The following is a 20,192-nucleotide window of genomic DNA, read 5'->3' on the forward strand; positions in this document are numbered from 1 at the left end:
ACGTTTTACATTTAATTTTTTCAACTTATCAATGAATTTACTTGAGTTAAGAAGTAAAAGAGGTCTAAAGTTCATACTTTTGAGCATCCACAGCCAAATCACACTGAACATGCCCAATCTCGTCTGATCTTGGAAGCTATGCAGTGTTGGGCCTGGTTAGTACTTGGATGGTAGACCCCCGGGGAATACCAGGTGCTGTAGGTAATTTTATATAGCCATAACATTCTTTTCTATTACATTTTACATTACATTTTTTCAACTTATCAATGAATTTACTTGAGTTAAGAAGTAAAAGAGGTCTAAAGTTAATGTTTTTGAGCACTTACAGTCAAACCACACTGGACATGCCCAATCTCGTCTGATCTTGGAAGCTATGCAGTGTTGGGCCTGGTTAGTACATGGAAGGGAGACCCCCTGGGAATACCAGGTGCTGTAGGTAATTTTATACTGCCATAACATTCTTTTCTATTACATTTTACATTTCATTTTTTCAACTTATCAATGAATTTACTTGAGTTAAGAAGTAATAGAGGTCTAAATTTAATGCTTTCGAGCACCTACAGCCAAACCACACTGGACAGGCCCAATCTCGTTTGATCTTGGAAGCAATGCAGTGTTGGGCCTGGTTAGTACTTAGACGGGAGACCACCTGGGAATACCAGGTGCTGTAGGTAATTTTATATAGCCATAACATTCTTTTCTATTACATTTTACATTACATTTTTTCAACTTATCAATGAATTTACTTGAGTTAAGAAGTAATAGAGGTCTAAATTTAATGCTTTTGAGCACCTACAGCCAAACCACACTGGACATGCCCAATCTCGTCTGATCTTGCAAACTATGCAGTGTTGGGCCTGGTTAGTACTTGGATGGGAGACCACCTGGGAATACCAGGAGTTGTAGCTAATTTTATACTGCCATAACATTCATTTCTATTACATTTTACATTTCATTTTTCAAATAATCATTGAATTTACTTGGGTTAAGAAGTAAAAGAGGGCTAAAGTTAATGTTTTTGAGCACCTACAGCCAAACCACATTGGACATGCCCAATCTCGTCTGATCTTGGAAGCTATGCAGTGTTGGGCCTGGTTAGTACTTGGACGGGAGACCACCTGGGAATACCAGGTGCAGTAGGTAATTTTATATAGCCATAACATTCTTTTCTATTACATTTTACATTAAATTTTTTCAACTTATCAATGAATTTACTTGAGTTAAGAAGTAAAAGAGGTCTAAAGTTAATGTTTTTGAGCACCTACAGCCAAACCACACTGGACATGCCCAATCTCGTTTGATCTTGTAAGCTATGCAGTGTTGGGCCTGGTTTGTACTTGGATGGGAGACCACCTGGGAATACCAGGTGCTGTAGGAAATTTTATACAGCCAAAACATTCTTTTCTATTACATTTTACTTTTAATTTTTTCAACTTATCAATGAATTTATTTGAGTTAAGAAGTAAAAGAGGTCTAAAGTTAATGTTTTTGAGCGCCTACAGCCAAACCACACTGGACATATCCAATCTCATCTGATCTTGGAAGCTATGCAGTGTTGGGCCTGGTTAGTCCTTGGACAGGAGACCACCTGGGAATACCAGGTGCTGTAGGTAATTTTATATAGCCATAACATTCTTTTCTATTACATTTTACATTACATTTTTTCAACTTATCAATGAATTTACTTGAGTTAAGAAGTAAAAGAGGTCTAAAGTTAATGTTTTTGAGCACCTACAGTCAAACTACACTGGACATTCCCAATCTCGTCTGATCTTGGAAGCTATGCAATGTTGGGCCTGGTTAAAACTTGGATGGGAGACCCCCTGGGAATACCAGGTGCTGTAGGTATTTTTATACTGCCATAACATTCTTTTCTATTACATTTTACATTTAATTTTTTCAACTTATCAATGAATTTACTTGAGTTAAGAAGTAATAGAGGTCTAAATTTAATGCTTTTGAGCACCTACAGCCAAACCACACTGGACATGCCCAATCTCGTCTGATCTTGTAAGCCTTGCTGTGTTGGGCCTGGTTTGTACTTGGATGGGAGACCACCTGGGAATACCAGTTGCTGTAGGAAATTTTATACAGCCAAAACATTCTTTTCTATTACATTTTACATTTAATTTTTTCAACTTATCATTGAATTTACTTGAGTTAAGAAGTAAAAGAGGTCTAAAGTTAATGTTTTTGTGCACCTACAGCCAAACCACACTGGACATGCCCAATCTCGTCTGATCTTGGAATCTATGCAGTGTTGGGCCTGGTTAGTACTTGGGTGGGAGACCACCTGGGAATACCAGGTGCTGTAGGTATTTTTATACTGCCATAACATTCTTTTCTATTACATTTTACATGTAATTTTTTCAACTTATCAATGAATTTACTTGAGTTAAGAAGTAATAGAGGTCTAAATTTAATGCTTTTGAGCACCTACAGCCAAACCACACAGGACATGCCCAATCTCGTCTGATCTTTGAAGCAATGCATTGTTGGGCCTGGTTAGTACTTGGATGGGAGACCACGTAGGAATCCCAGGTGCTGTAGGAAATTTTATACAGCCAAAACATTCTTTTCTATTACATTTTACATTTAATTTTTTCAACTTATCATTGAATTTACTTGAGTTAAGAAGTAAAAGAGGTCTAAAGTTAATGTTTTTGAGCACCTACAGCTAAACCACACTGGACATGCCCAATCTCGTCTGATCTTGGAAGCTATGCAGTGTTGGGCCTGGTTAGTACTTGGGTGGGAGACCACCTGGGAATACCAGGTGCTGTAGGTAATTTTATGCAGCCATAACAGTCTTTTCTATTACATTTTACATTTAATTTTTTCAACTTATCAATGAATTTACTTGAGTTAAGAAGTAAAAGAGGTCTAAAGTTAATGTTTTTGAGCACCTACAGCCAAACCACACTGGACATGCCCAATCTCGTTTGATCTTGTAAGCTATGCAGTGTTGGGCCTGGTTTGTACTTGGATGGGAGACCACCTGGGAATACCAGGTGCTGTAGGAAATTTTATACAGCCAAAACATTCTTTTCTATTACATTTTACTTTTAATTTTTTCAACTTATCAATGAATTTATTTGAGTTAAGAAGTAAAAGAGGTCTAAAGTTAATGTTTTTGAGCGCCTACAGCCAAACCACACTGGACATATCCAATCTCATCTGATCTTGGAAGCTATGCAGTGTTGGGCCTGGTTAGTCCTTGGACAGGAGACCACCTGGGAATACCAAGTGCTGTAGGTAATTTTATATAGCCATAACATTCTTTTCTATTACATTTTACATTACATTTTTTCAACTTATCAATGAATTTACTTGAGTTAAGAAGTAAAAGAGGTCTAAAGTTAATGTTTTTGAGCACCTACAGTCAAACCACACTGGACATTCCCAATCTCGTCTGATCTTGGAAGCTATGCAGTGTTGGGCCTGGTTAAAACTTGGATGGGAAACCCCCTGGGAATACCAGGTGCTGTAGGTATTTTTATACTGCCATAACATTCTTTTCTATTACATTTTACATTTAATTTTTTCAACTTATCAATGAATTTACTTGAGTTAAGAAGTAATAGAGGTCTAAATTTAATGCTTTTGAGCACCTACAGCCAAACCACACTGGACATGCCCAATCTCATCTGATCTTGTAAGCCTTGCTGTGTTGGGCATTGTTTGTACTTGGATGGGAGACCACCTGGGAATACCAGTTGCTGTAGGAAATTTTATACAGCCAAAACATTCTTTTCTATTACATTTTACATTTAATTTTTTCAACTTATCATTGAATTTACTTGAGTTAAGAAGTAAAAGAGGTCTAAAGTTAATGTTTTTGAGCACCTCCAGCCAAACCACACTGGACATGCCCAATCTCGTTTGATCTTGTAAGCTATGCAGTGTTGGGCCTGGTTTGTACTTGGATGGGAGACCACCTGGGAATACCAGGTGCTGTAGGAAATTTTATACAGCCAAAACATTCTTTTCTATTACATTTTACTTTTAATTTTTTCAACTTATCAATGAATTTATTTGAGTTAAGAAGTAAAAGAGGTCTAAAGTTAATGTTTTTGAGCGCCTACAGCCAAACCACACTGGACATATCCAATCTCATCTGATCTTGGAAGCTATGCAGTGTTGGGCCTGGTTAGTCCTTGGACAGGAGACCACCTGGGAATACCAGGTGCTGTAGGTAATTTTATATAGCCATAACATTCTTTTCTATTACATATTACATTACATTTTTTCAACTTATCAATGAATTTACTTGAGTTAAGAAGTAAAAGAGGTCTAAAGTTAATGTTTTTGAGCACTTACAGTCAAACCACACTGGACATGCCCAATCTCGTCTGATCTTGGAAGCTATGCAGTGTTGGGCCTGGTTAGTACATGGAAGGGAGACCCCCTGGGAATACCAGGTGCTGTAGGTAATTTTATACTGCCATAACATTCTTTTCTATTACATTTTACATTTCATTTTTTCAACTTATCAATGAATTTACTTGAGTTAAGAAGTAATAGAGGTCTAAATTTAATGCTTTCGAGCACCTACAGCCAAACCACACTGGACAGGCCCAATCTCGTTTGATCTTGGAAGCAATGCAGTGTTGGGCCTGGTTAGTACTTAGACGGGAGACCACCTGGGAATACCAGGTGCTGTAGGTAATTTTATATAGCCATAACATTCTTTTCTATTACATTTTACATTACATTTTTTCAACTTATCAATGAATTTACTTGAGTTAAGAAGTAATAGAGGTCTAAATTTAATGCTTTTGAGCACCTACAGCCAAACCACACTGGACATGCCCAATCTCGTCTGATCTTGCAAACTATGCAGTGTTGGGCCTGGTTAGTACTTGGATGGGAGACCACCTGGGAATACCAGGAGTTGTAGCTAATTTTATACTGCCATAACATTCATTTCTATTACATTTTACATTTCATTTTTCAAATAATCATTGAATTTACTTGGGTTAAGAAGTAAAAGAGGGCTAAAGTTAATGTTTTTGAGCACCTACAGCCAAACCACATTGGACATGCCCAATCTCGTCTGATCTTGGAAGCTATGCAGTGTTGGGCCTGGTTAGTACTTGGACGGGAGACCACCTGGGAATACCAGGTGCAGTAGGTAATTTTATATAGCCATAACATTCTTTTCTATTACATTTTACATTAAATTTTTTCAACTTATCAATGAATTTACTTGAGTTAAGAAGTAAAAGAGGTCTAAAGTTAATGTTTTTGAGCACCTACAGCCAAACCACACTGGACATGCCCAATCTCGTTTGATCTTGTAAGCTATGCAGTGTTGGGCCTGGTTTGTACTTGGATGGGAGACCACCTGGGAATACCAGGTGCTGTAGGAAATTTTATACAGCCAAAACATTCTTTTCTATTACATTTTACTTTTAATTTTTTCAACTTATCAATGAATTTATTTGAGTTAAGAAGTAAAAGAGGTCTAAAGTTAATGTTTTTGAGCGCCTACAGCCAAACCACACTGGACATATCCAATCTCATCTGATCTTGGAAGCTATGCAGTGTTGGGCCTGGTTAGTCCTTGGACAGGAGACCACCTGGGAATACCAGGTGCTGTAGGTAATTTTATATAGCCATAACATTCTTTTCTATTACATTTTACATTACATTTTTTCAACTTATCAATGAATTTACTTGAGTTAAGAAGTAAAAGAGGTCTAAAGTTAATGTTTTTGAGCACCTACAGTCAAACTACACTGGACATTCCCAATCTCGTCTGATCTTGGAAGCTATGCAATGTTGGGCCTGGTTAAAACTTGGATGGGAGACCCCCTGGGAATACCAGGTGCTGTAGGTATTTTTATACTGCCATAACATTCTTTTCTATTACATTTTACATTTAATTTTTTCAACTTATCAATGAATTTACTTGAGTTAAGAAGTAATAGAGGTCTAAATTTAATGCTTTTGAGCACCTACAGCCAAACCACACTGGACATGCCCAATCTCGTCTGATCTTGTAAGCCTTGCTGTGTTGGGCCTGGTTTGTACTTGGATGGGAGACCACCTGGGAATACCAGTTGCTGTAGGAAATTTTATACAGCCAAAACATTCTTTTCTATTACATTTTACATTTAATTTTTTCAACTTATCATTGAATTTACTTGAGTTAAGAAGTAAAAGAGGTCTAAAGTTAATGTTTTTGTGCACCTACAGCCAAACCACACTGGACATGCCCAATCTCGTCTGATCTTGGAATCTATGCAGTGTTGGGCCTGGTTAGTACTTGGGTGGGAGACCACCTGGGAATACCAGGTGCTGTAGGTATTTTTATACTGCCATAACATTCTTTTCTATTACATTTTACATGTAATTTTTTCAACTTATCAATGAATTTACTTGAGTTAAGAAGTAATAGAGGTCTAAATTTAATGCTTTTGAGCACCTACAGCCAAACCACACAGGACATGCCCAATCTCGTCTGATCTTTGAAGCAATGCATTGTTGGGCCTGGTTAGTACTTGGATGGGAGACCACGTAGGAATCCCAGGTGCTGTAGGAAATTTTATACAGCCAAAACATTCTTTTCTATTACATTTTACATTTAATTTTTTCAACTTATCATTGAATTTACTTGAGTTAAGAAGTAAAAGAGGTCTAAAGTTAATGTTTTTGAGCACCTACAGCCAAACCACACTGGACATGCCCAATCTCGTCTGATCTTGGAAGCTATGCAGTGTTGGGCCTGGTTAGTACTTGGGTGGGAGACCACCTGGGAATACCAGGTGCTGTAGGTAATTTTATGCAGCCATAACAGTCTTTTCTATTACATTTTACATTTAATTTTTTCAAATTATCAATGAATTTACTTGAGTTAAGAAGTAATAGAGGTCTAAAGTTAATGCTTTTGAGCACCTACAGCCAAACCACACTGGACATGCCCAATCTCGTTTGATCTTGGAAGCTATGCAGTGTTGGGCCTGGTTAGTACTTGGACGGGAGACCACCTGGGAATACCAGGTGCAGTAGGTAATTTTATATAGCCATAACATTCTTTTCTATTACATTTTACATTAAATTTTTTCAACTTATCAATGAATTTACTTGAGTTAAGAAGTAAAAGAGGTCTAAAGTTAATGTTTTTGAGCACCTACAGCCAAACCACACTGGACATGCCCAATCTCGTTTGATCTTGTAAGCTATGCAGTGTTGGGCCTGGTTTGTACTTGGATGGGAGACCACCTGGGAATACCAGGTGCTGTAGGAAATTTTATACAGCCAAAACATTCTTTTCTATTACATTTTACTTTTAATTTTTTCAACTTATCAATGAATTTATTTGAGTTAAGAAGTAAAAGAGGTCTAAAGTTAATGTTTTTGAGCGCCTACAGCCAAACCACACTGGACATATCCAATCTCATCTGATCTTGGAAGCTATGCAGTGTTGGGCCTGGTTAGTCCTTGGACAGGAGACCACCTGGGAATACCAAGTGCTGTAGGTAATTTTATATAGCCATAACATTCTTTTCTATTACATTTTACATTACATTTTTTCAACTTATCAATGAATTTACTTGAGTTAAGAAGTAAAAGAGGTCTAAAGTTAATGTTTTTGAGCACCTACAGTCAAACCACACTGGACATTCCCAATCTCGTCTGATCTTGGAAGCTATGCAGTGTTGGGCCTGGTTAAAACTTGGATGGGAAACCCCCTGGGAATACCAGGTGCTGTAGGTATTTTTATACTGCCATAACATTCTTTTCTATTACATTTTACATTTAATTTTTTCAACTTATCAATGAATTTACTTGAGTTAAGAAGTAATAGAGGTCTAAATTTAATGCTTTTGAGCACCTACAGCCAAACCACACTGGACATGCCCAATCTCGTCTGATCTTGTAAGCCTTGCTGTGTTGGGCATTGTTTGTACTTGGATGGGAGACCACCTGGGAATACCAGTTGCTGTAGGAAATTTTATACAGCCAAAACATTCTTTTCTATTACATTTTACATTTAATTTTTTCAACTTATCATTGAATTTACTTGAGTTAAGAAGTAAAAGAGGTCTAAAGTTAATGTTTTTGAGCACCTCCAGCCAAACCACACTGGACATGCCCAATCTCGTTTGATCTTGTAAGCTATGCAGTGTTGGGCCTGGTTTGTACTTGGATGGGAGACCACCTGGGAATACCAGGTGCTGTAGGAAATTTTATACAGCCAAAACATTCTTTTCTATTACATTTTACTTTTAATTTTTTCAACTTATCAATGAATTTATTTGAGTTAAGAAGTAAAAGAGGTCTAAAGTTAATGTTTTTGAGCGCCTACAGCCAAACCACACTGGACATATCCAATCTCATCTGATCTTGGAAGCTATGCAGTGTTGGGCCTGGTTAGTCCTTGGACAGGAGACCACCTGGGAATACCAGGTGCTGTAGGTAATTTTATATAGCCATAACATTCTTTTCTATTACATATTACATTACATTTTTTCAACTTATCAATGAATTTACTTGAGTTAAGAAGTAAAAGAGGTCTAAAGTTAATGTTTTTGAGCACCTACAGTCAAACCACACTGGACATTCCCAATCTCGTCTGATCTTGGAAGCTATGCAGTGTTGGGCCTGGTTAAAACTTGGATGGGAGACCCCCTGGGAATACCAGGTGCTGTAGGTATTTTTATACTGCGATAACATTCTTTTCTATTACATTTTACATTTAATTTTTTCAACTTATCAATGAATTTACTTGAGTTAAGAAGTAATAGAGGTCTAAATTTAATGCTTTTGAGCACCTACAGCCAAACCACACTGGACATGCCCAATCTCGTCTGATCTTGTAAGCCTTGCTGTGTTGGGCATGGTTTGTACTTGGATGGGAGACCACCTGGGAATACCAGTTGCTGTAGGAAATTTTATACAGCCAAAACATTCTTTTCTATTACATTTTACATTTAATTTTTTCAACTTATCATTGAATTTACTTGAGTTAAGAAGTAAAAGAGGTCTAAAGTTAATGTTTTTGAGCACCTACAGCCAAACCACACTGGACATGCCCAATCTCATTTGATCTTGTAAGCTATGCAGTGTTGGGCCTGGTTTGTACTTGGATGGGAGACCACCTGGGAATACCAGGTGCTGTAGGAAATTTTATACAGCCAAAACATTCTTTTCTATTACATTTTACTTTTAATTTTTTCAACTTATCAATGAATTTATTTGAGTTAAGAAGTAAAAGAGGTCTAAAGTTAATGTTTTTGAGCGCCTACAGCCAAACCACACTGGACATATCCAATCTCATCTGATCTTGGAAGCTATGCAGTGTTGGGCCTGGTTAGTCCTTGGACAGGAGACCACCTGGGAATACCAGGTGCTGTAGGTAATTTTATATAGCCATAACATTCTTTTCTATTACATTTTACATTACATTTTTTCAACTTATCAATGAATTTACTTGAGTTAAGAAGTAAAAGAGGTCTAAAGTTAATGTTTTTGAGCACCTACAGTCAAACCACACTGGACATTCCCAATCTCGTCTGATCTTGGAAGCTATGCAGTGTTGGGCCTGGTTAAAACTTGGATGGGAGACCCCCTGGGAATACCAGGTGCTGTAGGTATTTTTATACTGCCATAACATTCTTTTCTATTACATTTTACATTTAATTTTTTCAACTTATCAATGAATTTACTTGAGTTAAGAAGTAATAGAGGTCTAAATTTAATGCTTTTGAGCACCTACAGCCAAACCACACTGGACATGCCCAATCTCGTCTGATCTTGGAAGCTATGCAGTGTTGGGCCTGGTTAGTACTTGGGTGGGAGACCACCTGGGAATACCAGGTGCTGTAGGTATTTTTATACTGCCATAACATTCTTTTCTATTACATTTTACATTTAATTTTTTCAACTTATCAATGAATTTACTTGAGTTAAGAAGTAATAGAGGTCTAAATTTAATGCTTTTGAGCACCTACAGCCAAACCACACTGGACATGCCCAATCTCGTCTGATCTTGTAAGCCTTGCTGTGTTGGGCCTGGTTTGTACTTGGATGGGAGACCACCTGGGAATACCAGTTGCTGTAGGAAATTTTATACAGCCAAAACATTCTTTTCTATTACATTTTACATTTAATTTTTTCAACTTATCATTGAATTTACTTGAGTTAAGAAGTAAAAGAGGTCTAAAGTTAATGTTTTTGAGCACCTACAGCCAAACCACACAGGACATGCCCAATCTCGTCTGATCTTTGAAGCAATGCATTGTTGGGCCTGGTTAGTACTTGGATGGGAGACCACGTAGGAATCCCAGGTGCTGTAGGAAATTTTATACAGCCAAAACATTCTTTTCTATTACATTTTACATTTAATTTTTTCAACTTATCATTGAATTTACTTGAGTTAAGAAGTAAAAGAGGTCTAAAGTTAATGTTTTTGAGCACCTACAGCCAAACCACACTGGACATGCCCAATCTCGTCTGATCTTGGAAGCTATGCAGTGTTGGGCCTGGTTAGTACTTGGGTGGGAGACCACCTGGGAATACCAGGTGCTGTAGGTAATTTTATGCAGCCATAACAGTCTTTTCTATTACATTTTACATTTAATTTTTTCAAATTATCAATGAATTTACTTGAGTTAAGAAGTAAAAGAGGTCTAAAGTTAATGTTTTTGAGCACCTACAGCCAAACCACACTGGACATGCCCAATCTCGTTTGATCTTGTAAGCTATGCAGTGTTGGACCTGGTTTGTACTTGGATGGGAGACCACCTGGGAATACCAGGTGCTGTAGGAAATTTTATACAGCCAAAACATTCTTTTCTATTACATTTTACTTTTAATTTTTTCAACTTATCAATGAATTTATTTGAGTTAAGAAGTAAAAGAGGTCTAAAGTTAATGTTTTTGAGCGCCTACAGCCAAACCACACTGGACAAATCCAATCTCATCTGATCTTGGAAGCTATGCAGTGTTGGGCCTGGTTAGTCCTTGGACAGGAGACCACCTGGGAATACCAGGTGCTGTAGGTAATTTTATATAGCCATAACATTCTTTTATATTACATTTTACATTACATTTTTTCAACTTATCAATGAATTTACTTGAGTTAAGAAGTAATAGAGGTCTAAATTTAATGCTTTAGAGCACCTACAGCCAAACCACACTGGACATGCCCAATCTCGTCTGATCTTGTAAGCCTTGCTGTGTTGGGCCTGGTTTGTACTTGGATGGGAGACCACCTGGGAATACCAGGTGCTGTAGGTAATTTTATGCAGCCATAACATTCTTTTCTATTACATTTTACATTTAATTTTTTCATCTTATCAATGAATTTACTTGAGTTAAGAAGTAAAAGAGGTCTAAAGTTAATGTTTTTGAGCACCTACTGTCAAACCACACTGGACATGCCCAATCTCGTCTGATCTTGAAAGCTATGCAGTGTTGGGCCTGGTTAGTACTTGGATGGGAGACCACCTGAGAATGCCAGGTGCTGTAGGTAATTTTATACTGCCATAACATTCTTTTCTATTACATTTTACATTTAATTTTTTTAACTTATCAATGAATTTACTTGAGTTAAGAAGTAATAGAGGTCTAAATTTAATGCTTTTGAGCACCTACAGCCCAACCACACTGGACATGCCCAATCTCGTCTGATCTTGGAAGCTATGCAGTGTTGAGCCTGGTTTGTACTTGGATGGGAGACCACCTTGGAATTGCAGGTGCTGTAGGTAATTTTATACAGCCAAAACATTCTTTTCTATTACATTTTACATTTAATTTTTTCAACTTATCAATGAATTTACTTGAGTTAAGAAGTAAAAGAGGTCTAAAGTTAATGTTTTTGAGCACCTACAGCCAAACCACACTGGACATGCCCAATCTCGTCTGGTCTTGGAAGCTATGCAGTGTTGGGCCTGGTTAGTACTTGGATGGGAGACCACCTGGGAATACCAGGAGCTGTAAGTAATTTTATACTGCCATAACCTTATTTTCTATTACATTTAACATTTAATTTTTTCAACTTATCAATGAATTTACTTGAGTTAAGAAGTAATAGAGGTCTAAAGTTAATGCTTTTGAGCACCTACAGCCAAACCACACTGGACATGCCCAATCTCGTCTGATCTTGCAAACTATGCAGTGTTGGGCCTGGTTTGTACTTGGATGGGAAACCACCTGGGAATACCAGGTGCTGTAGGTAATTTTATACAGCCAAAACATTCTTTTCTATTACATTTTACATTTAATTTTTTCAACTTATCAATGAATTTACTTGAGTTAAGAAGTAAAAGAGGTCTAAAGTTAATGTTTTTGAGCACCTACAGCCAAACCATGCTGGACTTGCCCAATCTCATCTGATCTTGGAAACTATGCAGTGTTGGGCCTGGTTTGAACTTAGATGGGAGACCACCTGGGAATACCAGGTGCTGTAGGAAATTTTATACAGCCAAAACATTCTTTCTATTACATTTTACATTTAATTTTACATTTAATTTTTTCAACTTAAATTCATTGATAATTTTTTCAACTTATCAATGAATTTATTTGAGTTAAGAAGTAAAAGAGGTCTAAAGTTAATGTTTTTGAGCACCTACAGTCAAACCACACTGGTTATGCCCAATCTCATCTGATCTTAAAAGCTATGCAGTGTTGGGCCTGGTTTGAACTTAGATGGGAGACCACCTGGGAATACCAGGTGCTGTAGGAAATTTTATACAGCCAAAACATTCTTTTCTATTACATTTTACATTTAATTTTTTCAACTTATCAATGAATTTACTTGAGTTAAGAAGTAAAAGAGGTCTAAAGTTAATATATTTGAGCACCTACAGCCAAACCATACTGAACATGCCCAATCTCGTCTGATCTTGGAAGCTATTCAGTGTTGGGCCTGGTTAGTACTTGGATGGGAGACCCCTGGGGAATAGCAGGTGCTGTAGGTAATTTTATATAGCCATAACATTCTTTTCTATTACATTTTACATTACATTTTTTCATCTTATCAATGAATTTACTTGAGTTAAGAAGTAAAAGAGATCTAAAGTTAATGTTTTTGAGCACCTACAGCCAAACCACACTGGACATGCCCAATCTCGTTTGATCTTGGAAGCAATGCAGTGTTGGGCCTGGTTAGTACTTAGACGGGAGACCACCTGGGAATACCAGGTGCTGTAGGTAATTTTATATAGCCATAACATTCTTTTCTATTACATTTTACATTACATTTTTTCAACTTATCAATGAATTTACTTGAGTTAAGAAGTAAAAGAGGTCTAAAGTTAATGTTTTTGAGCACCTACTGTCAAACCACACTGGACATGCCCAATCTCGTCTGATCTTGAAAGCTATGCAGTGTTGGGCCTGGTTAGTACTTGGATGGGAGACCACCTGGGAATGCCTGGTGCTGTAGGTAATTTTATACTGCCATAACATTCTTTTCTATTACATTTTACATTTAATTTTTTCAACTTGTCAATGAATTTACTTGAGTTAAGAAGTAATAGAGGTCTAAATTTAATGGTTTTGAGCACCTACAGCCAAACCACACTGGACATGCCCAATCTCGTCTGACCTTGTAAGCTATGCAGTGTTGGGCCTGGTTTGTACTTGGATGGGAGACCACCTTGGAATTGCAGGTGCTGTAGGTAATTTTATACAGCCAAAACATTCTTTTCTATTACATTTTACATTTAATTTTTTCAACTTATCAATGAATTTACTTGAGTTAAGAAGTAAAAGAGGTCTAAAGTTAATGTTTTTGCGCACCTACAGCCAAACCACACAGGACATGCCCAATCTCGTCTGATCTTGGAAGCTATGCAGTGTTGGTCCTGGTTAGTACTTGGATGGGAGACCACCTGGGAATACCAGGAGCTGTAGGTAATTTTATACTGCCATAACCTTATTTTCTATTACATTTTACATTTAATTTTTTCAACTTATCAATGAATTTACTTGAGTTAAGAAGTAATAGAGGTCTAAAGTTAATGTTTTTGAGCACCTACAGCCAAACCACACTGGACATGCCCAATCTCGTCTGATCTTGGAAGCTATGCAGTGTTGGGCCTGGTTAGTACTTGGATGGGAAACCACCTGGGAATACCAGGTGCAACAGGTAATTTTATACTGCCATAACATTCTTTTCAATTACATTTTACATTTCATTTTTCAACTAATCATTGAATTTACTTGAGTTAAGAAGTAAAAGAGGTCTAAAGTTAATGTTTTTGAGCAGCTACAGCCAAACCACACTGGACATGCCCAATCTCGTCTGATCTTGGAAGCTATGAAGTGTTGGGCCTGGTAAGTACTTGGATGGGAGACCACCTGGGAATACCAGGTGCTGTAGGTAATTTTATGCAGCCATAACATTCTTTTCTATTACATTTTACATTTAATTTTTTCAACTTATCTATGAATTTATTTGAGTTAAGAAGTAAAAGAGGTCTAAAGTTAATATTTTTGAGCACCTACAGCCAAACCACATTGGACATGCCCAATCTCGTCTGAACTTGGAAGCTAATCAGTGTTGGGCCTGGTTAGTACTTGGATGGGAGACCACCTGGGAATACCAGGTGCTGTAGGTAATTTTATACTGCCATAACAATCTTTTCTATTACATTTTACATTTCATTTTTCAAATAATCATTGAATTTACTTGGGTTAAGAAGTAAAAGAGGTCTAAAGTTAATATTTTTGAGCACCTACAGCCAAACCACATTGGACATGCCCAATCTCGTCTGAACTTGGAAGCTAAGCAGTGTTGGGCCTGGTTAGTAATTGGATGGGAGACCACCTGGGAATACCAGGTGCTGTAGGTAATTTTATACTGCCATAACATTCTTTTCTATTACATTTTGCATTTAATTTTTTCAACTTATCAATGAATTTACTTGAGTTAAGAAGTAAAAGAGGTCTAATGTTAATGTATTTGCGCACCTGCAGCCAAACCACGCTGGACATGCCCAATCTTGTCTGATCTTGGAAGCTATGCAGTGTTGGGCCTGGTTAGTACTTGGATGGGAGACCACCTGGGAATACCAGGTGCTGTAGGTAATTTTATGCAGCCATAACATTCTTTTCTATTACATTTTACATTTAATTTTTTCAACTTATCTATGAATTTATTTGAGTTAAGAAGCAAAAGAGGTCTAAAGTTAATGTTTTTGAGCGCCTAAAGCCAAACCACACTGGACATACCCAATCTCATCTGATCTTGGAAGCTATGCAGTGTTGGGCCTGGTTAGTACTTGGATGGGAGACCACCTGGGAATACCAGGTGCTGTAGGTAATTTTATATAGCCATAACATTCTTTTCTATTACATTTTACATTACATTTTTTCAACTTATCAATGAATTTACTTGAGTTAAGAAGTAAAAGAGGTCTAAAGTTAAGGTTTTTGAGCGCCTACAGTCAAACCACACTGGACATGCCCAATCTCGTCTGATTTTGGAAGCTATGCAGTGTTGGCCTGGTTAGTTCTTGGATGGGAGACCCCCTGGGAATACCAGGTGCTGTAGGTAATTTTATACTGCCATAACATTCTTTTCTATTACATTTTACATTTAATTTTTTCAACTTATCAATTAATTTACTTCAGTTAAGAAGTAATAGAGGTCTAAATTTAATGCTTTTGAGCACCTACAGCCAAACCACGCTGGACTTGCCCAATCTCATCTGATCTTGTAAACTATGCAGTGTTGGGCCTGGTTAGTACTTGGATGGGAGACCACCTGGGAATACCAGGAGCTGTAGATAATTTTATACTGCCATAACATTCTTTTCTATTACATTTTACATTTCATTTTTCAAATAATCATTGAATTTACTTGGGTTAAGAAGTAAAAGAGGTCTAAAGTTAATATTTTTGAGCACCTACAGCCAAACCACAGTGGACATGCCCAATCTCGTCTGAACTTGGAAGCTAATCAGTGTTGGGCTTGGTTAGTACTTGGATGGGAGACCACCTGGGAATACCAGGTGCTGTAGGTAATTTTATACTGCCATAACAATCTTTTCTATTACATTTTACATTTAATTTTTTCAACTTATCAATGAATTTACTTGAGTTAAGAAGTAAAAGAGGTCTAAAGTTAATGTATTTGAGCACCTGCAGCCAAACCACACTGGACATGCCCAATCTTGTCTGATCTTGGAAGCTATGCAGTGTTGGGCCTAGTTAGTACTTGGATGGGAGACCACCTGGGAATACCAGGTGCTGTAGGTAATTTTATGCAGCCATAACATTCTTTTCTATTACATTTTACATTTAATTTTTTCAACTTATCAATGAATTTACTTGAGTTAAGAAGTAAAAGAGGTCTAAAGTTAATGTTTTTGAGCACCTACAGCCAAACCACACTGGACATGCACAATCTTGTTTGATCTTGGAAGCTATGCAGTGTTGGGCCTGGTTAGTACTTGGATGGGATACCACCTGGGAATACCAGGTGCTGTTTGCAATTTTAGACAGCCAAAACATTCTTTTCTATTACATTTTACATTTAATTTTTTCAACTTATCAATGAATTTACTTGAGTTAAGAAGTAATAGAGGTCTAAATTTAATGCTTTTGAGCACCTACAGCCAAACCACACTGGACATGCCCAATCTCATCTGATCTTGGAAGCTATGCAGTGTTGGGCCTGGTTAGTACTTGGACGGGAGACCACCTGGGAATACCAGGTGCTGTAGGTAATTTTATATAGCCATAACATTCTTTTCTATTACATTTTACATTACATTTTTTCAACTTATCAATGAATTTACTTGAGTTAAGAAGTAATAGAGGTCTAAAGTTAATGGTTTTGGGCACCTACTGCCAAACCACACTGGACATGCCCAATCTCATCTGATCTTGGAAGCTATGCAGTGTTGGGCCTGGTTAGTACTTGGATGGGAGACCACCTGGGAATACCAGGAGCTGTGGGTAATTTTATACTGGCAAAACATTCTTTTCTATTACATTTTACATTTCATTTTTCAACTTATCATTGAATTTACTTGAGTTAAGAAGTAAAAGAGGTCTAAAGTTAATGTTTTTGAGCACCTACAGCCAAACCACACTGGACATGCCCAATCTTCTCTGATCATGGAAGCTATGCAGTGTTGAGCCTGGTTAGTAATTGGATGGGAGACCACCTGGGAATACCAGGTGCTGTAGATAATTTTATGCAGCTATAACATTCTTTTCTATTAAATTTTACATTTAATTTTTTCAACTTATCAATGAATTTACTTGAGTTAAGTAGTAATAGAGGTCTAAAGTTAATGTTATTGAGCACCAACAGCCAAACCACACTGGACATGCCCAATCTCGTCTGATCTTGGAAGCTATGCAGTGTTGGTCCTGGTTAGTACTTGGGTGGGAGACCACCTGGGAATACCAGGTGCTGTAGGTAATTTAATGCAGCCATAACATTCTTTTCTATTACATTTTACATTTAATTTTTTCATCTTATCAATGAATTTACTTGAGTTAAGAAGTAAAAGAGGTCTAAAGTTAATGTTTTTGAGCACCTACAGCCAAACCACACTGGACATGCCCAATCTCGTCTGATCTTGGAAGCAATGCATTGTTGGGCCTGGTTAGTACTTGGATGGGAGACCACCTAGGAATCCCAGGTGCTGTAGGTAATTTTTTACTGCCATAACAGTCTTTTCTATTACATTTTACATTTAATTTTTTCAACTTATCAATGAATTTACTTGAGGTAAGAAGTAATAGAGGTCTAAAGTTAATGCTTTTGAGCACCTACAGCCAAACCACACTGGACATGCCCAATCTCGTTTGATCTTGGAAGCTATGCAGTGTTGGGCCTGGTTAGTACTTGGACGGGAGACCACCTGGGAATACCAGGTGCTGTAGGTAATTTTATACTGCCATAACATTCTTTTCTATTACATTTTACATTTAATTTTTTCTTCTTATCAATGAATTTACTTGAGTTAAGAAGTAAAAGAGGTCTAAAGTTAATATTTTTGAGCACCTACAGCCATACCACACTGAACATGCCCAATCTCGTCTGATCTTGGAAGCTATGCAGTGTTGGGCCTGGTTAGTACTTGGATGGGAGATCACCTGGGAATACCAGGTGCTGTAGGTAATTTTATATAGCCATAACATTCTTTTCTATTACATTTTACATTAAATTTTTTCAACTTATCAATAAATTTACTTGAGTTAAGAAGTAAAAGCGGTCTAAAGTTAATGTTTTTGAGCACCTATGGCCCAACCACACTGGACATGCACAATCTTGTTTGATCTTGGTAGCTATGCAGTGTTGGGCCTGGGTAGTACATGTATGGGAGACCACCTGGGAATACCAGGTGCTGTAGGTAATTTTATACTGCCATAACATTCTTTTCTATTACATTTTACATTTAATTTTTTCAACTTATCAATGAATTTACTTTACTTAAGAAGTAAAAGAGGTCTAAAGTTAAAGTTTTTGAGCACCTACAGCCAAACCACACTGGACATGCCCAATCTCGCCTGATCTTGGAAGCTATGCAGTGTTGGGCCTGGTTAGTACTTGGATGGGAGACCACCTGGGAATACCAGGTGCTGAAGGTAATTTTATACTGTAATAACATTCTTTTCTATTACATTTTACATTTCATTTTTCAACTTATCATTGAATTTACTTGAGTTAAGAAGTAAAAGAGGTCTAAAGTTAATGCTTTTGAGCATCTACAGCCAAACCACACTAGACATGCCCAATCTCGTCTGATCTTGGAAACTATGCAGTGTTGGGCCTGGTTTGTACTTGGATGGGAGACCACCTGGGAATACCAGGTGCTGTATGTAATTTTAGACAGCCAAAACATTCTTTTCTATTACATTTTACATTTAATTTTTTCAACTTATCATTGAATTTACTTGAGTTAAGAAGTAAAAGAGGTCTAAAGTTAATTTTTTTGAGCACCTACAGCCAAACCACACTGGACATGCCCAATCTCATCTGATCTTGGAAACTATGCAGTGTTGGGCCTGGTTAGTACTTGGATGGGAGACCACCTGGGAATACCAGGAGCTGTAGGTAATTTTATACTGTAATAACATTCTTTTCTATTACATTTTACATTTAATTTTTTCAACTTATCATTGAATTTACTTGAGTTAAGAAGTAAAAGAGGTCTAAAGTTAATTTTTTTGAGCACCTACAGCCAAACCACACTGGACATGCCCAATCTCATCTGATCTTGGAAACTATGCAGTGTTGGGCCTGGTTAGTACTTGGACGGGAGACCACCTGGGAATACCAGGTGCTGTAGGTAATTTTATATAGCCATAACATTCTTTTCTATTACATTTCACATTACATTTTTTCAACTTATCAATGAATTTACTTGAGTTAAGAAGTAATAGAGGTCTAAAGTTAATGGTTTTGGGCACCTACTGCCAAACCACACTGGACATGCCCAATCTCATCTGATCTTGGAAGCTATGCAGTGTTGGGCCTGGTTAGTACTTGGATGGGAGACCACCTGGGAATACCAGGAGCTGTGGGTAATTTTATACTGGCAAAACATTCTTTTCTATTACATTTTACATTTCATTTTTCAACTTATCATTGAATTTACTTGAGTTAAGAAGTAAAAGAGGTCTAAAGTTAATGTTTTTGAGCACCTACAGCCAAACCACACTGGACATGCCCAATCTTCTCTGATCATGGAAGCTATGCAGTTTTGAGCCTGGTTAGTAATTGGATGGGAGACCACCTGGGAATACCAGGTGCTGTAGATAATTTTATGCAGCTATAACATTCTTTTCTATTAAATTTTACATTTAATTTTTTCAACTTATCAATGAATTTACTTGAGTTAAGTAGTAATAGAGGTCTAAAGTTAATGTTATTGAGCACCAACAGCCAAACCACACTGGACATGCCCAATCTCGTCTGATCTTGGAAGCTATGCAGTGTTGGTCCTGGTTAGTACTTGGGTGGGAGACCACCTGGGAATACCAGGTGCTGTAGGTAATTTAATGCAGCCATAACATTCTTTTCTATTACATTTTACATTTAATTTTTTCATCTTATCAATGAATTTACTTGAGTTAAGAAGTAAAAGAGGTCTAAAGTTAATGTTTTTGAGCACCTACAGCCAAACCACACTGGACATGCCCAATCTCGTCTGATCTTGGAAGCAATGCATTGTTGGGCCTGGTTAGTACTTGGATGGGAGACCACCTAGGAATCC

The 20,192-nt window shown here is 37.3% G+C and overlaps 12 non-coding genes and 67 pseudogenes across 12 annotated transcripts; all 79 read left to right on the plus strand.

Moving 5' to 3' along the window:
* Positions 1-85: 85 nt before the first annotated feature.
* On the plus strand, positions 86-204 carry LOC148494716 (5S ribosomal RNA; annotated as a pseudogene).
* Positions 205-320: 116 nt separating this feature from the next.
* LOC148494717 (5S ribosomal RNA) lies at positions 321-439 on the plus strand (annotated as a pseudogene).
* A 116-nt stretch (positions 440-555) lies between these two features.
* Positions 556-674, plus strand: LOC148494718 (5S ribosomal RNA; annotated as a pseudogene).
* Positions 675-790: 116 nt separating this feature from the next.
* Positions 791-909, plus strand: LOC148494719 (5S ribosomal RNA; annotated as a pseudogene).
* A 115-nt stretch (positions 910-1,024) lies between these two features.
* On the plus strand, positions 1,025-1,143 carry LOC148494720 (5S ribosomal RNA; annotated as a pseudogene).
* Positions 1,144-1,259: 116 nt separating this feature from the next.
* On the plus strand, positions 1,260-1,378 carry LOC148494721 (5S ribosomal RNA; annotated as a pseudogene).
* Positions 1,379-1,494: 116 nt separating this feature from the next.
* LOC148494722 (5S ribosomal RNA) lies at positions 1,495-1,613 on the plus strand (annotated as a pseudogene).
* Positions 1,614-1,729: 116 nt separating this feature from the next.
* LOC148494723 (5S ribosomal RNA) lies at positions 1,730-1,848 on the plus strand (annotated as a pseudogene).
* A 351-nt stretch (positions 1,849-2,199) lies between these two features.
* On the plus strand, positions 2,200-2,318 carry LOC148494724 (5S ribosomal RNA). The gene has a single exon (XR_015871211.1). It is a non-coding gene; the product is annotated as a 5S ribosomal RNA (ribosomal RNA).
* Positions 2,319-2,434: 116 nt separating this feature from the next.
* LOC148494725 (5S ribosomal RNA) lies at positions 2,435-2,553 on the plus strand (annotated as a pseudogene).
* Positions 2,554-2,669: 116 nt separating this feature from the next.
* LOC148494726 (5S ribosomal RNA) lies at positions 2,670-2,788 on the plus strand. The gene has a single exon (XR_015870967.1). It is a non-coding gene; the product is annotated as a 5S ribosomal RNA (ribosomal RNA).
* Positions 2,789-2,904: 116 nt separating this feature from the next.
* LOC148494727 (5S ribosomal RNA) lies at positions 2,905-3,023 on the plus strand (annotated as a pseudogene).
* Positions 3,024-3,139: 116 nt separating this feature from the next.
* Positions 3,140-3,258, plus strand: LOC148494728 (5S ribosomal RNA; annotated as a pseudogene).
* A 116-nt stretch (positions 3,259-3,374) lies between these two features.
* Positions 3,375-3,493, plus strand: LOC148494729 (5S ribosomal RNA; annotated as a pseudogene).
* Positions 3,494-3,844: 351 nt separating this feature from the next.
* Positions 3,845-3,963, plus strand: LOC148494730 (5S ribosomal RNA; annotated as a pseudogene).
* Positions 3,964-4,079: 116 nt separating this feature from the next.
* LOC148494731 (5S ribosomal RNA) lies at positions 4,080-4,198 on the plus strand (annotated as a pseudogene).
* A 116-nt stretch (positions 4,199-4,314) lies between these two features.
* On the plus strand, positions 4,315-4,433 carry LOC148494732 (5S ribosomal RNA; annotated as a pseudogene).
* A 116-nt stretch (positions 4,434-4,549) lies between these two features.
* On the plus strand, positions 4,550-4,668 carry LOC148494733 (5S ribosomal RNA; annotated as a pseudogene).
* A 116-nt stretch (positions 4,669-4,784) lies between these two features.
* Positions 4,785-4,903, plus strand: LOC148494734 (5S ribosomal RNA; annotated as a pseudogene).
* A 115-nt stretch (positions 4,904-5,018) lies between these two features.
* LOC148494735 (5S ribosomal RNA) lies at positions 5,019-5,137 on the plus strand (annotated as a pseudogene).
* Positions 5,138-5,253: 116 nt separating this feature from the next.
* On the plus strand, positions 5,254-5,372 carry LOC148494736 (5S ribosomal RNA; annotated as a pseudogene).
* A 116-nt stretch (positions 5,373-5,488) lies between these two features.
* Positions 5,489-5,607, plus strand: LOC148494737 (5S ribosomal RNA; annotated as a pseudogene).
* Positions 5,608-5,723: 116 nt separating this feature from the next.
* Positions 5,724-5,842, plus strand: LOC148494738 (5S ribosomal RNA; annotated as a pseudogene).
* Positions 5,843-6,193: 351 nt separating this feature from the next.
* On the plus strand, positions 6,194-6,312 carry LOC148494739 (5S ribosomal RNA). The gene has a single exon (XR_015871212.1). It is a non-coding gene; the product is annotated as a 5S ribosomal RNA (ribosomal RNA).
* Positions 6,313-6,428: 116 nt separating this feature from the next.
* On the plus strand, positions 6,429-6,547 carry LOC148494740 (5S ribosomal RNA; annotated as a pseudogene).
* Positions 6,548-6,663: 116 nt separating this feature from the next.
* LOC148494741 (5S ribosomal RNA) lies at positions 6,664-6,782 on the plus strand. Its single transcript, XR_015871592.1, has one exon. It is a non-coding gene; the product is annotated as a 5S ribosomal RNA (ribosomal RNA).
* Positions 6,783-6,898: 116 nt separating this feature from the next.
* LOC148494742 (5S ribosomal RNA) lies at positions 6,899-7,017 on the plus strand (annotated as a pseudogene).
* A 116-nt stretch (positions 7,018-7,133) lies between these two features.
* Positions 7,134-7,252, plus strand: LOC148494743 (5S ribosomal RNA; annotated as a pseudogene).
* A 116-nt stretch (positions 7,253-7,368) lies between these two features.
* Positions 7,369-7,487, plus strand: LOC148494744 (5S ribosomal RNA; annotated as a pseudogene).
* Positions 7,488-7,603: 116 nt separating this feature from the next.
* On the plus strand, positions 7,604-7,722 carry LOC148494745 (5S ribosomal RNA; annotated as a pseudogene).
* A 351-nt stretch (positions 7,723-8,073) lies between these two features.
* LOC148494746 (5S ribosomal RNA) lies at positions 8,074-8,192 on the plus strand (annotated as a pseudogene).
* A 116-nt stretch (positions 8,193-8,308) lies between these two features.
* Positions 8,309-8,427, plus strand: LOC148494747 (5S ribosomal RNA; annotated as a pseudogene).
* Positions 8,428-8,543: 116 nt separating this feature from the next.
* Positions 8,544-8,662, plus strand: LOC148494748 (5S ribosomal RNA; annotated as a pseudogene).
* A 351-nt stretch (positions 8,663-9,013) lies between these two features.
* Positions 9,014-9,132, plus strand: LOC148494749 (5S ribosomal RNA; annotated as a pseudogene).
* A 116-nt stretch (positions 9,133-9,248) lies between these two features.
* Positions 9,249-9,367, plus strand: LOC148494750 (5S ribosomal RNA; annotated as a pseudogene).
* A 116-nt stretch (positions 9,368-9,483) lies between these two features.
* On the plus strand, positions 9,484-9,602 carry LOC148494751 (5S ribosomal RNA; annotated as a pseudogene).
* A 116-nt stretch (positions 9,603-9,718) lies between these two features.
* LOC148494752 (5S ribosomal RNA) lies at positions 9,719-9,837 on the plus strand. Its single transcript, XR_015871593.1, has one exon. It is a non-coding gene; the product is annotated as a 5S ribosomal RNA (ribosomal RNA).
* Positions 9,838-10,188: 351 nt separating this feature from the next.
* On the plus strand, positions 10,189-10,307 carry LOC148494753 (5S ribosomal RNA; annotated as a pseudogene).
* A 116-nt stretch (positions 10,308-10,423) lies between these two features.
* On the plus strand, positions 10,424-10,542 carry LOC148494754 (5S ribosomal RNA). Its single transcript, XR_015871595.1, has one exon. It is a non-coding gene; the product is annotated as a 5S ribosomal RNA (ribosomal RNA).
* A 116-nt stretch (positions 10,543-10,658) lies between these two features.
* On the plus strand, positions 10,659-10,777 carry LOC148494755 (5S ribosomal RNA; annotated as a pseudogene).
* Positions 10,778-10,893: 116 nt separating this feature from the next.
* LOC148494756 (5S ribosomal RNA) lies at positions 10,894-11,012 on the plus strand (annotated as a pseudogene).
* A 116-nt stretch (positions 11,013-11,128) lies between these two features.
* LOC148494757 (5S ribosomal RNA) lies at positions 11,129-11,247 on the plus strand (annotated as a pseudogene).
* Positions 11,248-11,363: 116 nt separating this feature from the next.
* LOC148494758 (5S ribosomal RNA) lies at positions 11,364-11,482 on the plus strand (annotated as a pseudogene).
* A 116-nt stretch (positions 11,483-11,598) lies between these two features.
* On the plus strand, positions 11,599-11,717 carry LOC148494759 (5S ribosomal RNA; annotated as a pseudogene).
* A 116-nt stretch (positions 11,718-11,833) lies between these two features.
* LOC148494760 (5S ribosomal RNA) lies at positions 11,834-11,952 on the plus strand (annotated as a pseudogene).
* Positions 11,953-12,068: 116 nt separating this feature from the next.
* LOC148494761 (5S ribosomal RNA) lies at positions 12,069-12,187 on the plus strand (annotated as a pseudogene).
* A 116-nt stretch (positions 12,188-12,303) lies between these two features.
* Positions 12,304-12,422, plus strand: LOC148494762 (5S ribosomal RNA; annotated as a pseudogene).
* Positions 12,423-12,575: 153 nt separating this feature from the next.
* Positions 12,576-12,694, plus strand: LOC148494763 (5S ribosomal RNA; annotated as a pseudogene).
* Positions 12,695-12,810: 116 nt separating this feature from the next.
* On the plus strand, positions 12,811-12,929 carry LOC148494764 (5S ribosomal RNA; annotated as a pseudogene).
* Positions 12,930-13,045: 116 nt separating this feature from the next.
* Positions 13,046-13,164, plus strand: LOC148494765 (5S ribosomal RNA; annotated as a pseudogene).
* A 116-nt stretch (positions 13,165-13,280) lies between these two features.
* LOC148494766 (5S ribosomal RNA) lies at positions 13,281-13,399 on the plus strand (annotated as a pseudogene).
* A 116-nt stretch (positions 13,400-13,515) lies between these two features.
* LOC148494767 (5S ribosomal RNA) lies at positions 13,516-13,634 on the plus strand (annotated as a pseudogene).
* Positions 13,635-13,750: 116 nt separating this feature from the next.
* Positions 13,751-13,869, plus strand: LOC148494768 (5S ribosomal RNA; annotated as a pseudogene).
* Positions 13,870-13,985: 116 nt separating this feature from the next.
* Positions 13,986-14,104, plus strand: LOC148494769 (5S ribosomal RNA; annotated as a pseudogene).
* Positions 14,105-14,219: 115 nt separating this feature from the next.
* On the plus strand, positions 14,220-14,338 carry LOC148494770 (5S ribosomal RNA; annotated as a pseudogene).
* Positions 14,339-14,454: 116 nt separating this feature from the next.
* Positions 14,455-14,573, plus strand: LOC148494771 (5S ribosomal RNA). Its single transcript, XR_015871350.1, has one exon. It is a non-coding gene; the product is annotated as a 5S ribosomal RNA (ribosomal RNA).
* Positions 14,574-14,688: 115 nt separating this feature from the next.
* Positions 14,689-14,807, plus strand: LOC148494772 (5S ribosomal RNA). Its single transcript, XR_015870415.1, has one exon. It is a non-coding gene; the product is annotated as a 5S ribosomal RNA (ribosomal RNA).
* Positions 14,808-14,923: 116 nt separating this feature from the next.
* LOC148494773 (5S ribosomal RNA) lies at positions 14,924-15,042 on the plus strand (annotated as a pseudogene).
* Positions 15,043-15,158: 116 nt separating this feature from the next.
* Positions 15,159-15,277, plus strand: LOC148494774 (5S ribosomal RNA; annotated as a pseudogene).
* Positions 15,278-15,393: 116 nt separating this feature from the next.
* LOC148494775 (5S ribosomal RNA) lies at positions 15,394-15,511 on the plus strand (annotated as a pseudogene).
* Positions 15,512-15,627: 116 nt separating this feature from the next.
* LOC148494776 (5S ribosomal RNA) lies at positions 15,628-15,746 on the plus strand (annotated as a pseudogene).
* A 115-nt stretch (positions 15,747-15,861) lies between these two features.
* Positions 15,862-15,980, plus strand: LOC148494777 (5S ribosomal RNA; annotated as a pseudogene).
* A 116-nt stretch (positions 15,981-16,096) lies between these two features.
* Positions 16,097-16,215, plus strand: LOC148494778 (5S ribosomal RNA; annotated as a pseudogene).
* A 116-nt stretch (positions 16,216-16,331) lies between these two features.
* LOC148494779 (5S ribosomal RNA) lies at positions 16,332-16,450 on the plus strand (annotated as a pseudogene).
* A 116-nt stretch (positions 16,451-16,566) lies between these two features.
* On the plus strand, positions 16,567-16,685 carry LOC148494780 (5S ribosomal RNA). The gene has a single exon (XR_015871194.1). It is a non-coding gene; the product is annotated as a 5S ribosomal RNA (ribosomal RNA).
* A 116-nt stretch (positions 16,686-16,801) lies between these two features.
* On the plus strand, positions 16,802-16,920 carry LOC148494781 (5S ribosomal RNA; annotated as a pseudogene).
* A 115-nt stretch (positions 16,921-17,035) lies between these two features.
* LOC148494782 (5S ribosomal RNA) lies at positions 17,036-17,154 on the plus strand (annotated as a pseudogene).
* Positions 17,155-17,270: 116 nt separating this feature from the next.
* On the plus strand, positions 17,271-17,389 carry LOC148494783 (5S ribosomal RNA; annotated as a pseudogene).
* Positions 17,390-17,505: 116 nt separating this feature from the next.
* LOC148494784 (5S ribosomal RNA) lies at positions 17,506-17,624 on the plus strand (annotated as a pseudogene).
* Positions 17,625-17,740: 116 nt separating this feature from the next.
* On the plus strand, positions 17,741-17,859 carry LOC148494785 (5S ribosomal RNA; annotated as a pseudogene).
* Positions 17,860-17,975: 116 nt separating this feature from the next.
* Positions 17,976-18,094, plus strand: LOC148494786 (5S ribosomal RNA). Its single transcript, XR_015871625.1, has one exon. It is a non-coding gene; the product is annotated as a 5S ribosomal RNA (ribosomal RNA).
* A 116-nt stretch (positions 18,095-18,210) lies between these two features.
* On the plus strand, positions 18,211-18,329 carry LOC148494787 (5S ribosomal RNA; annotated as a pseudogene).
* A 116-nt stretch (positions 18,330-18,445) lies between these two features.
* Positions 18,446-18,564, plus strand: LOC148494788 (5S ribosomal RNA; annotated as a pseudogene).
* A 115-nt stretch (positions 18,565-18,679) lies between these two features.
* Positions 18,680-18,798, plus strand: LOC148494789 (5S ribosomal RNA; annotated as a pseudogene).
* Positions 18,799-18,914: 116 nt separating this feature from the next.
* Positions 18,915-19,033, plus strand: LOC148494790 (5S ribosomal RNA). The gene has a single exon (XR_015870788.1). It is a non-coding gene; the product is annotated as a 5S ribosomal RNA (ribosomal RNA).
* Positions 19,034-19,149: 116 nt separating this feature from the next.
* Positions 19,150-19,268, plus strand: LOC148494791 (5S ribosomal RNA). The gene has a single exon (XR_015870690.1). It is a non-coding gene; the product is annotated as a 5S ribosomal RNA (ribosomal RNA).
* Positions 19,269-19,384: 116 nt separating this feature from the next.
* LOC148494792 (5S ribosomal RNA) lies at positions 19,385-19,503 on the plus strand (annotated as a pseudogene).
* Positions 19,504-19,853: 350 nt separating this feature from the next.
* On the plus strand, positions 19,854-19,972 carry LOC148494793 (5S ribosomal RNA; annotated as a pseudogene).
* A 116-nt stretch (positions 19,973-20,088) lies between these two features.
* LOC148494794 (5S ribosomal RNA) overlaps positions 20,089-20,192 on the plus strand; it is a 119-nt pseudogene continuing 15 nt past the window's right edge.

The sequence above is a fragment of the Taudactylus pleione genome, unplaced genomic scaffold (assembly GCF_031769625.1).
Source record: "Taudactylus pleione unplaced genomic scaffold, aTauple2 ptg000550l, whole genome shotgun sequence".
NCBI classification, from domain to species: domain Eukaryota; kingdom Metazoa; phylum Chordata; class Amphibia; order Anura; family Myobatrachidae; genus Taudactylus; species Taudactylus pleione.